The sequence below is a fragment of the Vicia villosa genome, linkage group LG7, assembly GCF_029867415.1.
Source record: "Vicia villosa cultivar HV-30 ecotype Madison, WI linkage group LG7, Vvil1.0, whole genome shotgun sequence".
In the NCBI taxonomy this organism is placed as follows: Eukaryota; Viridiplantae; Streptophyta; class Magnoliopsida; order Fabales; family Fabaceae; genus Vicia; species Vicia villosa.
In genome coordinates, this window is record NC_081186.1 from 62,126,150 (window position 1) to 62,147,324 (window position 21,175).

The window sequence follows — 21,175 nt, forward strand, 5'->3', positions numbered from 1 at the left end:
ATATTTTTAAATAGATGAAAAATGATTCTCAAAAACTCCCTAAAAGAGTGGTTTCGACTAAGCATCATCTAGACATTTTCAAAGGTTTCCTTCACTATGACTTTTTAGCATTAACTATTATGTCTCCGACACAATAAGGTGTGGAACCAAAGGATTCCTTAATCCTTTTGATTATCCTTTTAAGTACTTTTTTGATTTTGAGCGTGTTTGACTAACTTTGATAATATGTTTTTTCTAGCTGTTGAAAGAAAACCCAACAAGAAAGAAAAACCTGTGGTGAAGACGACTTCGATCACAGCTTCAAAAGCAATGACCTCTTCCAGTCAGGGAGGTGTTTCTGTAAAAGATGCCTCTCCCAAAAAGGTGGCAAAGAGCTCAAAGGTACTCTTTCAAAAAACTTTTCTTTATCTTTTCACTTTTGTCTAACTGATTTTTTTTGCATTTCTCAGGGTATTGGTTTGCCCCCTCAGACTCCAAAGAAAAGGAAAGCCCCTGTTGACAATCCAATAATAATCATCGAAGATGATTGTGAAGAGGTTTCCCTTACACCATTTAAGACAAAGAAGAAACAGAAGAAGAACAAAGCGTCGAAAGATGCCTCGTATCAAGCTACCAATCAGAAAGACGTTAAAGTGAAAATACTCCCTCCTCAAAAGGAAACCCAATCTCAAACTTCTAGGGTTGTGATTTTAGAACATATTGGAAGCAATTCCTCCAATCCTGATGATCCAAAGGTAACAAACTCTTGTTTCAGTCATTTATTCGCCATTTAAAACTTTTACCTAGTCTAATGCTTCTGAACTTGCAGAATAAACCCACTTCTCCTCCTGACTCCACTACAAATCAAGAGGAACCTTCGAATGCTAGAGTTCCCTCTCCTCCTCCTACATTTAGTGGTCTCATCCAAAATAAGGGATATTCTACCGAGGTTCATCAACCAGAAACAGATGATATCCAAGTCGAATAGGAGACTTGTTCTCTAGGCGAAAGTGCCCTGAAAGAACCTGAGCAATATGACAAGAGGGCAATGGAGGAAGATGAGGAATCTTAAAGTACTACCAGCAATTCTTCTCCAAAGAGAGCCAAATTTCCTGAAGATTACATCGAGGATGAGGAACATTACTTAGATGGGGTCGAAAAATACTTTCGAGATGATGAGGAGGAAGGTGATGAGGTAGAACAAGAGCGTGAATATAATCAACCAAATTTTTTTGACACAACTGATATGCTACAGACTATTCAAACGCAAGTTCAAACAACTCAAAGCCAAGTTCCAATTATACCACTTACTGAGGAAGAGAAAGTGGCCCTGGAAAAGAGTGACCCTTTGAAATATGTAAAAATGATGATGGCTCAAAGGGAATCTTCTTTTGATAAGAGTGCTTATGGGGCTTCGACCCAATCTGGTGCCACCGTCAATGAAATTGCCTATGATGAAATCCTACAGCAAGTGAAGAAAGCTGTGTTTGAGGCCGACTTATTCGAGGCATTAAAGAAGGATGTAGGTGCCTGCTTTGGGATGAAGAAGTTAATTGGTCGAATTAATATTACTGCTTGCCCCACTAACATAGGCGAGGCCCTGATTGATATTCAGAATTTAATTGATCAAATCTGCCTGAATACAACACGGAGGTTGAGGCAACCTCAAAGCTTCAAGCAAAAGAACAGGCACAAGCTGTTGAATTCGACAAAACCCTCAGTTCCTCCAAGGCATATGAAGAGTTAATGGCTTCAAGGAAAACAACTCAAGCAGAGTTTGACACTTACACCACTTCGATCACACTATGGGAATCTCATATTTTAGAGTTACATAAAAAGATTGTTGATGCCAATGTGAAACAAGCTGCTATCAAAGGGTTGGACAACACTGAAGCTGATAATCTGGCTGCACAGAGTGTTGAGCACGTCGAAAAAGCGACAGCCATGAACTAAGAGATGTCACGCCTCAAAGGTGTACACACTGTTGTCCAATACAAACTCAGCTTGGCAAAGATTAAGTACGAAAGGATGAAAGCAACTATCCTGTTTTGATTTCCGTTTGTAATTTTTATTTTATTACACTTGACTTTTGTTGTAAGCTCTTAAGACAAGCCATTTTGGCATGTTTTCAGTTTAATTCGATTACCATTTTGGCTATATATAATCTTGTTGCTTATTATCCTGTTATGATCTTGATTTCTTGTAGATATGGTTTATACTTTTTTTAAGTATTTCCCATTTACTTTTAGGATCCTTCGATCCTCTGCTAACTCCTCTATCTCATAAGCATTGTTTGAAAATCTTTTAAAATTCGAAAAAGTCCTTCCCAATGTGGGGACCATTTTCCCAACACTTTATTTTTTCGATCCATAGGTAATATAACTTTCCAAACTGAATCATTTATCATGAAAGTTTTACCTTTGACCTTTTTATTATATGCTCTGGCTACCCTTTCCTTTTGTCTTCTCAACCTTTCTAGGCATGCAATCTTTCTTCGTCTAAATATAGTAATTCATTCATCATCATCTCCCAATAAAGGTCTGAGGGAATTTCCTCTTGCCTTTGAATTCTAAGTGATTGTAAATAGATCTCGACAGGTAACACTGCATCATGTCCAAACGTAAGTTGGAAAGGTGTAGTATTAGTTGCTTCTTTAGGGGAGGTTCGTCAAGCCCAAAGCGCTTGATCGAGAGTTTTATGCCAGTTTTTTGGCTTCTTCCCCACACGCTTCTTTATTAGCGCTATTATCACTTTATTGGCTACTTCGACTTGTCCATTAGCTTGAGCATAATAAGGTGTGGATGTTAATAATTTGAAACCCATCTCCTTTGCAAATTCTTGCATCTTTTGACCAGTGAAAACTGATCCTTGATCTGTTTTTATACTCTCAGGGATCCCAAATCTATAAAGTATTTGTCTTTGAATAAATTCAATGACCATTTCTTGATCCACATTTACAAAAGGTATTGCTTCAACCCATTTTGTAAAGTAATCTATCCTTACTAGGATATATCTTTGAACCTTGGATGAAGTAGGTCGAATCTCTCCAATTAAATCCAATGCCCAACCTATGAAAGGCCATGGCTTGATAATTGAATGAAGTTCACTTGCAGGGGCATGTTGAATACCTGCATGCATATGACACTCTTGACATCCCTTAGCGAAGTCTATGCAATCCTTTAGCATAGTAGGCCAATACATTCCATATTTGAAAAGCAACCATTTCATTTTATGGTCTGCTTGATGTGCTCCACAAGCTCCACTATGAACACTAGATAGTGCCAAATATGCCTCACTTTCTCCTAATCATTTTAGCAAGATTCCTTCTGGGGTCTTTTTGAATAATTCATTCCCCATTAAAACGTAAAAAAAAGCTCTATACTTAGTCTTTCTTTCTGTATCTGTCGAAGGGTCTTTAAGATAATTAATGATTGGGCTTCTCCAATCTGTATCTACTAAATTGTCAATGGCTAAAACTTCGAATACTTCTTCGTTAGCATAGCCTAACTGAGTGCTCTCCAAATATGTTGGAGATAATCTAGCAGCCATTGCTTTCCCTCTTACTTCGAATAGCTCTTCTAACTTCTCCTTCGAAACTTTATATCCAGGTGCCATCTATGCCAAGTCATTTTCTTCTTGGTTTTTTATTCCAGGAACAAGTTTTATGTCTACATATTCGAATTTTTTAAGAAACCTATTTGCAATGATAAAGTACATAACAAATTTTCTTTTATGCACTTGTATTCTTTCGACAATTGTTTAATCACCAGTCCGGAGTCTCCTTTGATTTCAAATTTAGTTGCCCTCAATTTCAACAACGCTTCAAGTCCTGCAATTAGTGCTTCATATTTTGCCTCATTGTTCGAGCAAAGAGGGCCTTTGATTCTATACTTAAGTTTTGTTGAAATTCCATCAGGAGAAATTATCAAAATCCCAACTCCACTCCCATCTTTATGAGGGAACCGTCAAAGAATGATCTCCAAGGTTTCAAATCAACATAATGTTGAGGGTTTTCAACCACTGCGTGGTCTACAATGAAATCTGAGACTACTTTCCCCTTCATTGCTTTCAACGGCAAGAAGGCTAAGGAATACTCGATAAGGGCTAAAGCCCATTTGCCAATTCGACTGTGCAATATTTGCTTTGACAACATATGTTTAATAACATTAAAATATGAAGAAACGTATAAATCAACAGGTTTTATATAATATTTAAGTTTTGTTCAAGAGAAATACAAACAAAGACACAAGTTTTCTATAGAAGTGTATTTGGTTTCTACATCATTCAAGACTCTACTTAGATAATAAATGGCTCTTTCGACGATATTTTCATCTACTTGTGGTAAAATACTGTCAATAGTGACATCAGAAGTTGATATACATATATATATATATATATATATATATATATATATATATATATATATAATCTTATGGGCTTCTTCCCATAAGGTGGTGATGAGATAGGAGGGTTTGTCAGATAGTGCTTGATCGTGTCGAAAGCTTCTTATTGCTCTTTATTCCATTCAAACTTTCCTTGTTTTAGGCGAAGAAAGGGGGAAAAGGCTTGAGTTCGACCACTTAGGTTGGAGATGAACCTTCTCAGCAAGTTTATCTTCCCCTAATATTGATTGTAACTCTTTCTTAGTTGATGGTGCTTTCGTTTCCATAATAGCATTTGTCTTGTTTTGGTTGATTTCTATCCCCTTTTTATGGATCACAAATCCCATGAAGTCTCCAGCCTGCACAAAGAATACACACTTAAGAGGATTCATCTTTAAACCATGTTCTCTCATTCTTTCGAATGATTGGTGAAGATGTTTCAGATGACTTTCGTCTAAAACAGATTTTATCACAATGTCATCTATGTAAACCTGCATGAACGTTTCTATATAATCATGAAATATTAAATTCATTGCTCGCTGATATGTTGCCCTAACATTCTTTAGGCCAAAGGGCATAACAATCCACTCATAAGTGCCTATTGCCCAAGGGCATCGAAAAGCTATTTTGGGAACATCTTCCTTAGCAATGAACACCTAGTTATAGCCAGAGTATCCATCAAGCATACTAAGATATTCATAGCCTGCAGCTGAGTCAAATAGCATTTCTGCTACAAGCATTCAATACTCATTTATAGGAGTAGCTGCATTTAAGTCTCGAAAGTCTATGCATACTCTTAAAGAACCATTTTTCTTAATTATAGGGACTATATTTGCAATCCATTTGATATACCTTGTGGTCCTGACGAAATTGTAACGAAGAAGTCTTTCGACCTCTTTTTTTATCTTTGAGAGGATATCTGGAGCGAACCTTCTGGGAGTTTGCTTGATGGGCTTTTTGCCATCCTTGATTAGCAACTTCAATTCGACCAGATCCCTTTTTAAACCAGGAATTTCATCGTAATCCCAAGCGAAGCAATCTCTATTCTCTTTCAGTAATTCAATTACTTTTGTCTTTACTTTGGGGTCCATCTTAGCGCTAATGTAAGTGAATCTTTTCATGCTCCCATTCCCAAGGTCAATTTCTTTGAGGGGGTCTTGTGCTAGCATCTTAGCGCTCGACGCCACTGGATCTTTTTCAAAACCTAGAGGCCCTTCGTCATAAATGGCATCTAACCTTTGGTTTATTTGCTCTATAGGTTCCTGTTCATCAGGATGTTTTGGGACAAAATGCTCACCAGGCCCTGTAGTACATAATTTATTATTTATGACTTCGACAACCATGCTTGTTATTTCGGCTTCAAGAGCCGTTTTTCTTTTTTTTTTCCAGCCATATAGGCCGAAATCCTTTCGTAAAAGGATGACTCAGACATAATCAATGTCTTCGTTCCAGCCTATTGGCCGTATCTCAGATGATCCTTCGCCATCTTGAGGATCTCCCATTATTTCCTTGTCCCACTGGAAACCATTTGGATGCAAGGTCCAGAAGTATAGAGCGTTCTTGCTTCGGGAATAAACATCCTCTGCTGGGTGACATGGCCCTATGTGGGCCAAGTTCCTGTCAAAATTCCTATGGTCCAACTGGTTGACTTTCGCCATGTAATAACTCTGATCTGCTTCAATGTTTTCTACTACACCATCTTCCCTCCATATGGACACTCTTTGATACACCATCGAAGGGACTGCCCCTATCCCATGTATCCATTCTCTACCCAGCAAAAGGTTATAGTTAGCCTTCGCTGGTATGACCATGAACATTGTTGGCCTTGTAATTGAGCAACAGTCATATTTACCTGTATTACTCCCAGAGTATGTCCAATCTTTCCTTCATAATTCGAAAGAACCATGTTATGGGGCTTTACATCCATATCAAACATCCCAATTATTTTGAGCATAAATTGAGGCATCAGGTTGACAGTTTCCCCCCCATCGCCCAACACTTTATTCACACTTATGTGCTCAAATCTGGCCCTGATATATAAAGGTTTGAGGTGGCCTTGCATGCCCTGATCTGGTCTTTCAAAATATGCATTCTACTTCTCGATAGCACCGTTGTTAAGAGCATAATAGCACACTGGCTTGTGCTTCGCCATATCTATTTCATCAACCTCTTCATGATACTTGACTTTTGTTTCTTGGTTGTTTTCGTGGGGCAACACTAACACAACATTGCAATTTACATTTAAGTATGAGACTCCATCAGACTCGAAATCATCAATCAATGTTTCATCTTCTTTCAATGGGTTCTCTTGAACCTTCTTACTAGCATCTTCCTTTTCTGTTGTGAACAACTTCCTACCGACAAGAGGCTTACTTGAATTTGTAGCACTTGAAGGGAATTTGTTGTTGCTAGACTCTCCTACGTCCTTCGACGCCAACTCCCTTTCAACCTTTTTGATCCTTTGCTGTCTTGTCCATTGAGACCTTGACATCAGATTTTTTCCTTTTTAATTCTCTAATCTATAGGCCTCCCTCTTCGATGCTTAGAATTATTTCCTGTAGGCTATAGAGGTTCTCCCTCCCTGGTTAAAACTTTACCATTTTCCTTTCTCCGACCCAACTTGGGTCCACTTATCGAGAGGCACTTCAGCAGATGCTTTAGGGTGGGGACTATCCTGTCTCATGGGGACCCCTCTTTTATCGAATATGTACTTGTTGGGGTTACTTCCTTGTCTATCCCATCCCTGAGTGGATGGAATTCTTTAAAACATTTCCGCCAATTCTTTGTTATACACTGCCCGACACTTGGGACACATCAAACACTCTGTCTCAGACTTATAGTTACTCACAAGAAAGCCTAGAAGACTCTCCCTTGGTTTAGGATACACCTTCAGCAGTTGGCTTTCATGCCTCCAATTTCCTTGAGTCTAGGTATGTTGAATCCTTTCATAAGCCTCAGCCACCCTTCGACTCATAACAATGCTTCATCTCAGACACAACAGCATATCTGCATTCCTCGCGTGGCATCTCCATAAGTATTTGTGTAGGCTCTCATTGTCCTATGGGTAGCTAAATTGCATCTAATCCTGCTCCATTTTGAGACATCTTTCTACCTCCTCCATCTCTTGGGCAGGCTGGTTCAAATCAACAATGTTGACCCCTAAAATGGGACCATTAGCCATCTTTATTTTTTCAAACTTCTTTCTAAGGCCATCAGCAGCCTCAGTTGTCTCTCCCAAAGGACCTTCAGTAGTCTTTTGTTCGACATCACCTGCAAGCACACCTTCGACAGAGGTGTCAACGGGGATATTACCATTTAGGCTTTCAATAGCCTTCTTTCCAACCAACACAAATCCTCCAGTTTCTGTGGCCTCACTAGCTTCGAACTCGACCATGTGTACCATGTTAATCTCCATAGGTTCTGCGTAGTTGGTATCAGCAACGTGAAGGGGATCAGCATCAACCTTTATCTAATTCTTCACTTTGTCAGCAAATTTCAAACGACCATCCTTGATAGCATTCTGAATGATATCCCTGAAAAGAAAACATTGTGAGGTTTTATGGTCCAAAAAGTTATGATATTTATAAAAGCCTATTTTCTTCTGTTGTTCTAACGGAGGAATTTTAGTGTTAGGAGGCAGTATCATTTGACCATCTTTTACAAGTAAATAAAAAATTTCATCATATTTGGTGACATCAAATGTGTAGGTTTTCTTAGGGAATTTATCATTCTTTTCTACTTCGACATAATTTTTGCCATTCGAAGGTGTGAGCATTTTACAAGAGTATGGGGGTGCTTCTTTTAACTCAGCCAGGTCTACCTCGAATTCTTCAAACCCGTATGAATCATTGAAGATCTTTAGTTCTTCTTCTTCGGCTTCGACATACGCCACCCTCTCTTTCTTATAATTCTTACTTGCTCTGGCCTTTTCAGCTTTTAACCGTTCGACTTGTCAAACTCTATCTGCCAATTGGGCCATATCTCTTAGATACTGAAAAGTCTAGCCCACCAACGACCATTTCGACTAATTCATGTTCAGGTACTACTGTAAAACATCTAGATTTTAACAAACAGAACCTATTTAAATATTCATCTATAGGTTCAGTGAATTTTCTTTTAATGCTAGCCAATTCCTTAAGACTTATTTTAGTTTTCCCCATGTAGAATTGTTCATGGAACAATCTCTCTAAACGAGGCCATGCATCTATGGAATTTGGTGGGAACGTAGTGAACCATGTAAAAGCATTTTTTGTTAATGAACTAGGGAAATACTTTATTCTTAAGTTCTCACTATTCGCCAAATCCCCAGCCTTAGTCAAATATCTGGCTATATGTTCGACAGTAGACTCACTAGTATCCCTTGAAAACTTAGTGAATTTGGGGACTTTACAACCCCTTGGTAGTTCAGTTTGCAGAACATATTCTGTCAAAGGAGATGTATAGTTTGACCGTCGAACATTCTGGGCCATGATTCTTTCAATCATAGTGGTTAAATTATTCTCCACCATATTATCTTGCCTAACTCTACGGACTTCTTCGTCTGCATCCTGGTTTCTATTGACCATCATTACTCTCCTAGGTTATTCTTCGGGAACTTCCTGTCGAACTGCTTGTTGTTCTAATCTTGCCCCCATGACCCTTTCATTGGCTTCTTGCCTAGGAAGTTGAACATGGCTAATGGTTGGTTCTTCTTCTTGGATTACTACCTGAGTTGGTCTGCGTAGAACAGACGATTCAGGGGCACCCAACAAATCTGCTAGCGCCCCATCTGTGTTGACAGTGGGTGGTACGCTTGGGAATTGTCCTGGTCAGTTTTGTTTATATTTTGTATTAAAGGATAAAAGATGGTGTTCACTTCTCTGGCAAGAACTCCTACCATATCATGGTTACTAGCATCCATTTGTTGTCTAATGGTTGCCTGGTTATTTGTTGTAAGTGTAGGTAGTTGGGTTGAAAATCCTTGGGTTTGGGTGTTTCGACCCACATTGTTCATACAAGAACCATAATTTTAGAGTGGCAAAAAGACTGTATTATTAGGCTGTGTGTATAAGGACGTATTATTATGTAATCTTGCCATGTAACTGGATGGCATTCCATACTGGTATTGTTCCCTCCAAGGCCTAAAAGTCTCAAATCCTGGTGGCCTAGGGGTTGTAGGTTGTGGCTGGGTTTCGATAATTATCGAGAAAGACCGAGTTTATGCATTCGATGATATGTCTGCTGCGCTTGACGCAAGAGGCATGGTTGTCGAATTGTTTAAGGCCTATCCAGATGAAGTTGGTATGGCTTGTGAACTAGGGATTTCAGTGGATGCATCAGTTGAAGTTGCAACGACTGTGCCTGTTCCCTGAGGGGGAAATTGTTCCCCTTGTCTGGTTGTATTAACCATCTTTCTTGTATATTTTCTTTTGGGTATTGTTTGCGAACTATTGGCTATCTTACCGCTTCTAAGGTTCATGCAACACTTCGATGAATCTTTTACTCAAAAGAACAATAACAATTGGTAACTGAAACAGAAAATAAAACCTTGTGAAAACGAAAGGTCTTTTGACACTGTCTCACCGGGTGGGCCAATTTGTTCACCGGTGATTTCTGATAAACAATCACTAGACCTCCAAACTCTAGGTTTTGGTAACTTACAGGATCGACTTGATTGATCCTAGGACATGTGTCAAATTCCTAATGGTTTCACAGTATAATTTATAGTTTGACAGTATCTATGTTTATGAATAATAAATTATGGCTATCTAAAGCATAAAGTTTCGATAGTGAATTCTAATTAACTAGAATCTAAAGATGTGAATGTAAAGGTTTGCAGAAATGTAAAGACTTCGACAAGAATGTAAATAAAAACAATATAAAGGTTTTGATAAAATGTAAAGATAATGCAAAATAAAAGGAAGTTTCAGCATAAATGTAAATTATTCGACTGGAAATAAAGGCAATGAAAAAGGTTATTTTAAATGATCTGCATTGATAAAGATTAAATGACTCTAAATAAAATCATGGTGTTCTTACACATACATTATCAGCAATTCTTTTCTCTCGCGCCGTTACATCGAGTATATGTGATTTTAGTATAAAATGTGAACACACCAATCTAATAACTAAGACTATTATTTATACTAGTTTCGACCCTAACGGTCTTTCTACATAATCTTGCCACGTTCACGTTTTCAAAACGTGTAAACTCTAATGCTTCCACGCGTCTTTCCAGCGAACAACTACTTCGTTTGAAATTCAAACTTTCCCGCTCGAAGATTTTGAATTTACCAGATGTGGCTGTCGAATCGTTCTTCTAAATATCCTAAAAATAATATTAAGTCTCGTTCCCTTGACCTTGGACTACACTTCGACATACAAAACATTCCTTTACAAGAATAAACTTACAAATGGCCTTATAAGGCCATCTTTCATGCTATTCTCCAAAGCATGATTTTCCAAATCAATCTCAACTAAATGTCGAAATCTCCAGCTAACACTGTGTCAGACCCATGTCCCATCGCGTGTGCAGGCGTACAAAAATGTTGCTATGGAAAAGTAATATTGCATTTTGCGAGGGGCTGCCCCAAGCAAAATGGTGAGGGGAGCTCCCTAACAAATTGTTTTATTAATATATAACGTACAGTTTTTTTCCAAGTTTATTTCAGCTTTTTATTTCATTTCTTCTTCTCTTCTTCTCTTCTTCTCTCATTTCTTCTTCTTTCCTTCTCTCAAGTAAAGGGTGTGTTCTTCCAAGGTACTTTTTTTTTTCCTTTTTTAAATCTATACTCATATTTGTTAAATTGAGTGTTGTATAATATTAAATTTGTATTTGTATATTTTTTTTAAAAAAATTATTTTTATTGATATTGTTTTTAAACAATATATTGTGTTTGTATTTTATTGTATTTTAAAATTTTATTAGTATTAAAAATATAAAAAAATTGAATTTAAATAATAAAAACTATTATTCAAAATAGTATTATTTTTAAAAAATAATATTATAAAACAATATAAAAATAGTAGTATATATTAATTTTAAAATAGTTTAAATATATTCTATTATTTTTTAATACGAATTTTTCTATATTATAATATATATTTATATAATTATAATTATAAAATTATAATTGTTGTGAAAAACGATGTCAAGAACAAAGTATAATAGAGAATTAGGGAAGATGAGAAGAACACAAGAATTGGTTATAACTGCTATTCTTTTACTTTCTCTTAAAACAAGATTACAAGTTTACAAGAATAACAAATAACCTCTCTCACCCTAAATTAGGATTTGCAGCTTAGCAATGATGAGAGACTAGTATGCTATTTATAATAAAACCTAACATACTAACTAATCGGCTTTTTCACAAGGCCCATTACACAAGCCAACTTAATAAACAAGCTAACTTAACAAATTAGGGTTTAAACACTAAAACCTAATTTAACATGCTAACAACCCTAGCATCTTCGACACAAGCATGTGAACAATCTTCGACTTCATGCTTAATCCTGTCGAACCAAGAAGCTACCCTTCGATCATATTAGAGTTCGATCCAATATCTCACAAATCTCCACCTTGGATCTAACTCTACAACATCAAGGGAACAAACTAGCTTTCTTCATGCAGCTTTATCAACTTCATACAGTGGAAAAACTTGCAACTCGACAATGTCTTGGTGATCATATCAGCAGCATTGTCTTCAGTCGAAACCTTCAGCACTTGGACTTCTCCACGATCGATTACTCCTCCGACGAAATGCAGCCTCACATCAATGTGCTTAGTTCTCTCATGATAGGCTGAATTCTTCGACAAGTGTATTGCACTTTGACTATTACATTTAACAGTGATACCTCGACCTTGAAGTTTCAGCTCCTTCGCAAAACCTTCAAGCCACAATGCTTCTTTCACATCTTCAATTAGGGAAATAAAATCCGCTTCAGTGGTTGATAGAGCAACAACCTTCTGAAGTGTTGTTTTCCAACTAAATACAGTGCCAAACATATTGAAAACATATCCAGAAATAGATTTTCTGGAATCCATACAACCTGCATAATCAGAGTCGACATATCCTTCTATTACTGCTTTACTATCTTCACCCAAGGCTCCACCATAAATTAGGAATCTATTCAGACACCCATATATGTACCTTAAAATCCACTTCAATGCTTTCCAGTGAGCCTTTCCAGGGTTCGCCATGTACCGGCTTACAAGACTTCCTGCATATTCTATGTCGGGTCTAGTACAGACCATAGCATACATCAAAGAACCAACTATATTAGCATATGGGATGCTATTCATATAGGATCTTTCGACATCAGTACTGGGACACTGATCAATACTCAGCTTGAATTGAGGGTTTGTTGGAGTCACAATTGGTTTCGAATTCAACATACCAAACTTTTCGAGAATCTTCCGTAGATATGCCTCTTGAGATAAGCATAACTTCGACTTCTTTCTATCTCTTCGAATGTCAATTCCTAGAATCCTGGAAGCAGCTCCCAGATCCTTCATATCGAACTCCTTATTGAGTTCAGCCTTCACCCTCGTCATATCTTCAACATTGTTGCTTGCTATGAGAATATCATCCACATAAAGCAACAAAATAACAAATGAATTACCAGGTCGAAATCTGAAGTAAACGTAGTGGTCGAGCTGACTTCTAATGAAACTTATGCGTGCCATGAACTTGTCGAATCTCCTATTCCACTGTCGAGGAGATTGTTTCAGCCCATACAAAGATCTCTTTAACTTGCACACACAATCTTCCTTCCCCTTTTCGACATACCCTTCAGGTTGCCTCATTAGGATCGTTTCATCTAGATCACCATACAAGAACGCAGTCCTCACATCCATCTGTTCCAGTTCAAGATCGAACTGTGCCACCATGGCAAGCAACATTCGAATGGAACTATGCTTCACAACAGGAGAAAACACATCATTGAAGTCGACACCTTCTTTCTGAGTGAAACCCCTTGCAACTAACCTTGCCTTGTATCTTTTCGACGTCACTCCTTCAATTCCTTCCTTAACTTTGAAAATCCATTTACAGCTGACTAACCTTGCCCCAGCAAGTCTCTTGATCACTTCCCTAGTATGATTATAATGAAGAGATTTCATCTCATCATCCATGGCCTTCAACCATTCAGTCTTATTTCGACTCCTCATAACTTCCTTGTAGTCTCTAGGTTCTTCGTCTAGAACCTCACTTGCAGAGATTAAGGCATAAGCTATAAGATCTGCATACCCAGGTCTTTGAGGTGCCTTAATGACTCTTCTCGACCTATCTCTCGACAATAGGTCGTCATCGTCAGTTTCCTCAACTTCCTCAACATCTTCTGCTTCTTCTTCGACTTCATATGGGATATGCAATTCAGCACCAACATGCTCCACCTCAACAGGAATCTCTACCTGTTCCAGCTCTTCGTCAGATGTTTCTGTACTTCGACCAACATCATCAATTTTCTTAAAAGCCATTTCAGCTTCATTGAAAACTGCATCTCGACTGGTGATACACCTCCTGTGACCTGGCTCTAGGCACCATAGCCTATAAGCTTTGACTCCTTCACGGTATCCCATGAACATGCATTTCAGAGCTCTAGGTTCTACCTTGTCGTGCCTAATGTGAGCATAGGCTACGCAGCCAAATACTCTCAGTTTGTCGAGATCTGGTGGATGTCCCGACCAAACTTCTTCAGGTGTCTTCATATCTAACATTGTCGAAGGACATCTGTTTATCAGATATGTTGCTGTCGAAACAGCCTCAGCCCAGAACACCTTCTTTAACCCTGCACTAGTCAACATGCATCCGACTCTCTCCAAAATAGTTCGATTAAACCTTTCAGCCAAACCATTTTGCTGTAGAGTACCTGCAATAGTTCTATGCCTTGCAATACCAGAGGCAGCACAAAAACTGTCGAATGCCTCATTGCAAAATTCAAGGCCATTGTCGGTTCTCAACCTCTTGACCTTTCTGCCAGTCTGATTTTCAAGCAGAGTCTTCCAACTTTTGAAATTCTCAAAAGTTTCATCCTTAGTCTTTTGGATGAATACCCATAATTTTCTAGAATAATCATCTACTATGGATAGAAAATACCTTGCTCCTGAATGTGATGGACACCTTGCAGGCCCCCAAAGATCAGCATGGATGTAATTAAGGGATCCATGTGTTCTTTGTTTGCCTTTGTTGAACTTCACTGTTCAAGATTTTCCAAGTACACAGGGTTCACAAAACTTCAGCTTTTCGACTTTGTCTCCACCAAGCAGATTTTGTTTCCCTAATTCGACCAGACCCCTTTCACTAACATGGCCCAATCTCATGTGCCAGATTTTTGTCTTCGACAAAGGTTTCGTGGATGCAACATTTGTCGAACCACTTACAACTTCAGCCTAAAGGGTATACAAGCCTTGTTTCTTCACGCCTCTCAAGACTTCCTTCGAACCCTTCATGACTTTTAGGATACTTTTCTCTCCTTGAAAAACATATCCTTTCTTGTCGAATTCACCAAGAGAAAGTAGATTTCTCTTCAAATCAGGAACATACCTGACTTCAGCCAACAACCTTATTGACTCATCATGGAGTTTGAACCTCACAGATCCAACACCTGCAATCTTGCAAGCCTTGTTGTTTCCCAACAATACTGATCCACCATCTTGATCACATAATTCCTCGAACAAGTCTTTGTTTGGAGTCATGTGCCAAGTGCAACCTGAATCCATAATCCACTCTCTTCTCGAGTCACTGCTTGAAACCACAAGAACATCAGATGATTCGAAATTATCTTGAATAATGGCTGCATTGACATTATCCTTACCTCCATGATCTTTCAGGCGTTCAGGGCACACCTTTCTTGTGTGACCCTCCTTCTTACAATGATAGCATCGAATGCCAGATGCTTCGCCACTGTAAGACTTCGACTGGCTTTTGACCTTCTTCTTGTCAAACTTACCATCCTTTCGTAAGAGTTTTCCTTTAACGGCCAAACCTTCGCCAACAGTCTAAGGTTTATGCTCCTTTCGTTTGTTCAGGTCCTTTGAATATAGGGCTGATTGAACTTCTTCAAAGGTCAGGGACTCCCTTCCATACAGGAGAGTTTCTTTGAAGTGAGCATGTGATCGAGGCAAAATGCATAATAGTAACAGCGTTTGATATTCATTATCGATCTTTACATCAATATTTTCAAGATCAAGAATCAGCTTGTTGAACATATCCAACTGCTCAGCCAACACTTTGTCTTCAACCATCTTGAATGAATACAAAGCCTGCTTCAGGTAGAGTCGATTTACCAGCGATTTGGTCATATACAAACTTTCAAGTTTCGCCCATAACTCTGATGTCGTCGTCTCCTTTGATACCTGTCTGAGAACCTTATCACCAAGGCTCAACAAAATTACGCTGTGTGCCTTCTCGATCATAGTCGTCTTCTCTACAGCCGTTAATGCAGCATTCGTGGCTGCCTCTCCCCTCAACGCTTCCAAACAACCTCGCTGAACCAGTAGGGCTTTCATCTTCAAGCGCCACAGACCAAAATCATTCACTCCGGTGAACTTTTCAATCTCATACTTTGTTGACGGCATCTTCTCCACGCTCACCGCACCAATTTGTTGTGAAAAACGATGTCAAGCATAAAGTATAATAGAGAATTAGGGAAGATGAGAAGAACACAAGAATTTATTATAACTGCTATTCTTTTACTTTCTCTTAAAACAAGATTATAAGTTTACAAGAATAACAAATAACCTCTCTCACCCTAAATTAGGATTTGCAGCTTAGCAATGATGAGAGACTAGTATGCTATTTATAATAAGGCTAAATTACAGTTTTGGTCCCCCTGTTTTGATATTTTCACGGTTTTAGTCCCCCCATTTTCTTTTTAAACAATTTTGGTCCCCCATCCCAATTTTGATCCAACTGTTCATGTACGGTCAAGCACTGTTCATGTACGGTCATGTACGGATCATACACTGTTCATGAACAAAATTGGGATGGGGGACCAAAACTGTTTAAAAAGAAAATGGGGGGACTAAAACCGTGAGAATACCAAAATAGGGGGACCAAAACTGTAATTTAGCCTTATAATAAAACCTAACATACTAACTAATCGGCTTTTTCCACAAGGCCCATTACACAAGCCAACTTAATAAACAAGCTAACTTAACAAATTAGGGTTTAAACACTAAAACCTAATTTAACATGCTAACAACCCTAGCATCTTCGACACAAGCATGTGAACAATCTTCGACTTCATGCTTAATCCTGTCGAACCAAGAAGCTACCCTTCGATCATACTAGAGTTCGATCCAATATCTCACAATAATTATAATTATATAATTATAATTATTTTAATATGACAACAAGATGCATCTTCTTTTCAGTAGCCAACAAGAAGAAACTGCATGGTTGAAGGAAAACTTATAAGGATTGATGGGTACTATCTATACCAACAAGATGCATATTCTTTTTGGTAGCCAGTTTCATAAGAACTCCACAGTTAAGCGTGTTTGACTTGGAGCGATTATGAAATTTGTTAGGTCAGTCAATAATCCTGAATGCAGTCTAGGGCGTTACAATTAGCCCCAAGCAAATTTAGTGGCGTGGAACGCCCCACGCAAATAATTTGCGATGCCTTTCTTAGCTAGGGGTGATGTCCCCTCGCTAATTTATGTTTTGTGAGGGGTTTAACCTCTGGCTAAATAGCCTTTTTCTTGTAGTGATCGGCCAAATAAGGTAACGAATGGCGTCATGAAAAGTTGCCACTTAACACCTCGGTAATTTAAAAATTGAGGGATAAAGTTATATGCACATGGATTTGAACCCCAGCAGCAACACTTTTATTATTTTCAAAACTAATGTATTTTATCTCTCAGTTTATATAGAAAACCGAGAGGTAAGATTATTTCTTTTTCTAAACAAACTATTACATTATTTATCCAGAATATTATATTGTTTACACAAAATATTAAAATAAAAATCTAATTCCCTAGAGATCTAGATAAAATTTAAATTTCTCAAAGATCTAGATTTTAGATCTTCGAATTATTAAATCTTGGGGAAGATCAAATGTCGGGTGAAAGAATATTCTCTACGGGTGTTGCATGTATTTGTGCATTTGTTTCTGATGAAAAAAAAGGTAAGATAATTAAAATCAATATTAAAATATATGATTGTCAGCTCAAATAAATATTTAAGAAAACAAATCTGAAACCTAGATAATTTTCAGCTCTTACAATCTATCATATAGAACTTTTTCAAGCGTCTTTAGGTTTCAAGTACTTCATATTTCATTTAGGTTAGAAATGTTAATATTCAACATGCTTTTATAATAAATGTCTCTTAGATTTAACGCGGATCACTAATGACAAAATCTTGAGCATTGATAATCATCAAAATAGAACAGATTTATATCATGTTCCATTGTTTTAATGATTTTGACTTATATATGACAACCACTCTTGAACTCAGCAAATTCAAATCAAATTCTATTAAAAAATTTAACCACTTTAGAATGCTCAGATATATGATATACATCATGTTCCACTATTCCAACAATTACTTTCTAATTAGGAAACTTTCTCATTAAGTTCTATAAACAACTAATCCTAATTTTGAAATATTCCTATCAACAAATACTCCACATGTCAGTCTTCACATTCATGCAGCTTGGTATAATTAATTCTATCACAATGGATTAGAAGTTCGTTAAGTTTTTTTGCAAATAGTTTGTAAAACTTATCACCAGATGTATTCATACCAAGTTCAGTACTAAACTTACATCAAATCACCATTTCTTCGGAAAAAAAACTAAGAGAAGAAAGAGAAAAAAAATAGTGAGCAATTCTTCAAGTATTCTTCAGACAAATCTTTTTCTTTTTTCTCATCGTTGCTTTCTTCATTGTCAGAATCAGAATCATAGTCAACCTTTTTTGTATTAGTTGCATTTTTTACGACCTCATCCTTTGTATTAGCTACACACAAAATGGTGTACAATTTTCATTAGAGAAAAAAGGGAAAATATATCAACTCACCGAAGAAAAATAACAAACTATGAAGCAGAACATCCAGAGTATTTTAGACAAACCTCATGATTGATAAATTAAATTAGGAAGGGGTGCATGTTTGGCTTGCTCTCCACAATAGCCCAAAGTTAATTTTGAAGGGGAACATGATATGCTAAAAACAAATTAAAAAAATCATTTTAAAAAAGACATTCAAAATACATTCAAAACATTTTAAAAATTGTCTAAGAAAATATAATAAAATCATATAATTTTTTTTTTTTTTTGGCTTTATACCACCGGTTTAGTCCGGTTCGGGGGCGAGTTCTGGCATCAAGTGGTTTCATCCCCCTCCCGATCGCAGTAATTTCTAGTCGATTAAAAAAAAGAACTATTTATACTTTACAAAATAATTAAATGTTAAAAGACATTGATTTATCGCCACTTAATGTATACACATATTGATCCAAATACTGCAAATTTTGATTAACCTTGAGCTAGCAGTCCCCTGTTAAGTAATAACCTTTTCTCAATTGCGCCAACTAAATGAAGTTGCAATGTTTGGTTCATCATGATACAAATTGAGAAAATTGACAAAACCATTCAACCAAAAACAATTGGCATTCTACTTCTTTAAGAAATGTAGTCAAATAAAGCTCACAAACCATATAAAATAGCCTAATCTAAAAAAAAAAAATAACACATTAAAGTGAAAAGGGAAAAGATACATAATATAATCTTTAACTAACAAAAATAACATGACAAAAAACCAAAGCATAAGATCTAGCAAGGGATAAATTACCTTAACTTTTCTTTGTGACTGGAATTCGATATTTTCATCCTTACCACCACTGTAAGAAAGTCGACCAAAAAAATCAATATCAGTGAATTATGTGAGTTTTATGGGCTCTAATGCTTCTATAGAAATACGTGCGATGCGACAACATGATGATGATGATGATGATGATGATGATGATGGAGAAAAAGATAGAAGAGATAGTTATTTGTAAAAGAGAGAGGTTGTTGTTGTGAGTGTAATTGAGAGTGAAAGTGAAAGTGTGACTGTAAATCCAAGAGTGAAGATTTGATATGGAAAGAGAAAAGGAATCGATGATTATGATGAAGAAGAGAAATAGAGTGAAGCATGGTGTAGTATATGTGTGTTTGCTTTTCCAAAGGTATTAAAAGGACTTCCCAATTTTCTCTGTGACTATTAAGTTATCAGAACGTCAACCTCTGAATTCATCAACAAGACTAGGAGAATCCACATAAATAAAGAGAGCTTCAATATCAGAATAACAGAAGAAATATGTGATTATGATAACAGAATAAGAGACGTTGAAGCTCGGTTTGTCCCTAAGATGGATGTGGCTGAGGAAGATGATGTTCAATAAACTCAGAAGATACTTTCATCCCACCGTCAATCTCCTCCATGGAAGATGAAAGGTCAGGGAAGCTGATGGTAGAAAATTATTGGAATTTGTTACAGAAAGCCGAAAAGACGCATGTTTGCCAAAAATAAGGGCTCGAGGAAGAAAGGGGTTACTTCCAATGCAATAGGGAATTCCGAGGGAGAAACCGTGAGAGAAAATGAAGAGAGAGAATTATCAGGTGGAATTAATTGTGGTCGGCTGGAAACAGTAGGCGGTGAAGAAAGAAGTAACCAAAACCCATTCATCAATTTGGGTATGGGCCTAAAAAGCTATGCGAGACCTTTAGTGATTAAAATCCCAGTAAGAGGACCCCATACATGTGAAAATACTTTGGGTTGTATAAGAATTTCTCCTGAACCGAGTAATGATCCGGAACCCGATCCAGTAGGTGAAAATCTGAATAAGGAAAATGCAGCAGATAATAAAGCTCATCTCCAACCCCAATGTAATAATGATTTTGTGCAACACGAAAACCTACCACCTTGGACCGTGCCAGCCGCTCAAAGCCAAGACAAAACGATGGTGCAACCGATTGAACCATTCAATTAATAAGGAAGTTACATGGAATGCAACAGCAAATTAAAAGAACAAACTTCAAATAAGGCGGTGCAATCATTTAAGGAGGGAATGAGAAGAAGATCAGAGATCCTTAAGGCTAAAAAGAAAGAAAGAAAGAAAGAAGAAGAAAAGAACAACATCTGGTTGCAGCTGTTCAAAGAGAATGTCGTCAAAAAAACAAGTATTACCAAATTCTGAATTAAATATGGTGGGGAATGAAATGGAAAAGAATAGATGGATTATCTTACATGGAGATGCAGTAGAAGTGGCAAAGGATGTTTGGGATCTAGGGAAAGAATTTGGTTTGATACATAAAGGAGAGGAAAGAGAGCTGGTCCAACAGTTGGCAGTAGGGGTGCAAGGTGGAGAAAGAGGAAAATAAGACCTTAGGGTTATCAGAGGGAGTGGAGTGTAATTGGGTGAAGTTATGAATTTAATCAGCTACAATATTAGAGGATTAGGAGGTATGGCTAAGAAAAAAGAGATTCAAAAGCTTGTACAGCAGCATAAACCATCGGTGGTTTGTATTCAAGAGACAAAGATGGAAGACATTGATAGAAGGAACTGTGGCTTGTTATGGGAGTCTGATGAATTTGATTTTGCTAGTAAACCATCCGAAGGAAGATCAGGTGGTATATTGACGATTTAGGACAGAAGAGCATTTTCAGCAATTAGTGTTCAACGGTATGATTCGATTCTCTGGCTGGAAGGTGAATACGGAGAGGACAAGAAAAGAGTAATCATAGTAAACATATATGCTCCATGCGCAAAAGAAGAAAGCGAGAATTATGGAGATGTTTATTAGAAAGAATAAAAGAAAAGAATGGGGACAAAATATGTATAGCAGG

The 21,175-nt window shown here is 37.3% G+C and overlaps 1 long non-coding RNA gene across 1 annotated transcript; it reads right to left on the reverse strand.

The window, feature by feature from the left end:
• Window positions 1–17,680: 17,680 nt before the first annotated feature.
• On the reverse strand, window positions 17,681–20,569 carry LOC131617285 (uncharacterized). Its single transcript, XR_009288524.1, has 3 exons — window positions 19,139–20,569; window positions 18,420–18,511; window positions 17,681–18,306 (listed from the first exon to the last, which is right to left on the reverse strand). It is a non-coding gene; the product is annotated as an uncharacterized LOC131617285 (long non-coding RNA).
• Window positions 20,570–21,175: the final 606 nt, after the last annotated feature.